This window comes from Penaeus monodon, chromosome 28 (genome assembly GCF_015228065.2).
Source record: "Penaeus monodon isolate SGIC_2016 chromosome 28, NSTDA_Pmon_1, whole genome shotgun sequence".
NCBI lineage: Eukaryota > Metazoa > Arthropoda > Malacostraca > Decapoda > Penaeidae > Penaeus > Penaeus monodon.
In genome coordinates this window covers 16,118,503-16,120,387 of record NC_051413.1, presented here as the reverse complement: position 1 = coordinate 16,120,387, position 1,885 = coordinate 16,118,503, and positions in this window count along the sequence as shown.

Below are 1,885 nucleotides of genomic sequence, written 5' to 3'. Positions count from 1 at the left end.
ACCATGACTAAAGAAATAGGACGATCCCAGGATGAAAGGGAAAAGTCGGAAACTCGCTTCGCTGTCGAGGACTGGTGTGTTGCCAAAATATCTATTTATACAAAATTATGCAGAGTTACTCGTGTTAATAGGCCGTTGTATTCTGCTTTCATGAGTATGTTATTTCAACTGCCAAAGACCTTGCTGCAGAGTTTCTACAGGTGGCCACTGCTCTTGACTCAGCCGGTCGAGCGTGGCCTGGACCTGCCGCTTCTCACTCAGCTACGAGCACGACCGACACTTCATATACAACAAAAAGAAGTATAAAAGGAGGGATTTGTATGTGCGTTAAGGTGTTCCTAGTTTTTTTCCTTTATAGCATAATATGACGACATAAGTGAAATAAAGCGAAATATTGGTGTTATATATGTATAGACCAACTCATTAGCAGACTAATGAGTCGTCTACACACATTTGATAATGAGTTAAGCTAAATGCCTATATGTATTTTATGACAGTAACCCGGTAAAAGTGGACAACAGCCGTTGCTAATGGAACATATCCAGCGCCTAGAAATCTTTGAGTCCCATTTAACATTTTAAATGTAATCACAAGAGAAATAAATCTCTTATATGAACTGCCAGTTCTTCTAATTTGCAGGAATCATAAACTTTCCCGAAAGGACAAGGTATATTCAAAGATTTAAAGATATAAATTTCCGTAATGTCGTGTGACGAAGCCCCTCTGGCGTGACAAATGGCACACCGAGAATTTCCAGTATTTGAAGCCAGCAGTTCCGATCTGCGACGCCCCTTGGGACGGAGATACCTGAAGGTCTTCGTGTGTGAGATTGGCCATAGAGAGGTTGTAAACTCCCTATTGTTTTACTTGATCCTCCCTTTGTGTTCAGTACACAAAAGGAATAATTCCACAAACATATACACAACACAGCACAGGCGCATACACATGTGTACATGTGCGAGTCTGCATGTATGAGTGTTTACGTGCAAGAGCACTAAGATGGCAGGGAAGATTAGGGAAGCTGACCAGAGGTTTAAAAAGGTTTACAACCTCAGACCGTCTATTCTAGACCAAAAGATCTTCAGATATGTGTGTATATGTGTGTAAAAATAAGGAAAGTACTGATGACGTGACATGCAAAGCTTGTGTGTCCCGAGTGACTCGCCTGCGACTCAAGGTTCATGAAGCGCGAGAAAGCTTCCGATCCGGCGCTCCTTCCTCACGGCCGCGTCCGTTCCCGCTCGCTGGCCCGACTAATGTGGAGTTCGGAGGCGATTTATCCTGTATGCGAGTCCTAAATGATGGGACATGCATTCTGCTCCGGAACTGGCGCAGCCACAGGAAATGTCGCGCTCAGTCTGACGGTGGCTTTGGTATCGGGAAGGTCTGCTGAGACGTTACTGGAAATTCGGCTTTTCAGTGAAAGAAGGCCTTGATAGGCGCCGTATGTAGAGGGGAGAGAAAGGTTAGTTTTGTGTGTGAGTTTCATTCTGCAGTTTTCTCGGTGTTGCAGCCATCATGTAGGACATAATCTGAAAAACCTGTTGCGTAATCCCTAGCAAAAAAGCTCCCGCTGCGGCTGTATATAAAGTATATCAATGCCCTTCCATATGTAAGCACTTATTACTGATCTCTGTCTTATTTCGAACGCGTAATTATTGAGACCGAATATAAGAAAGAAATACCTATTACGAGTCCATGCTTTCGTCCCTTGTGTTTATTGCTAATGAAACAGACGATGTCAAAGATTGGGCTTTAGTGTGAAAAAATGTCACACATGAACGTGACGCCTAAACCATGTAAGCTTGTTACCGTTCTCTGAAAATAATGTTAACGAAAGGATGTTTTGGGAAATTTTAAAGGACACTGCTAAAGAAAAGGAAGA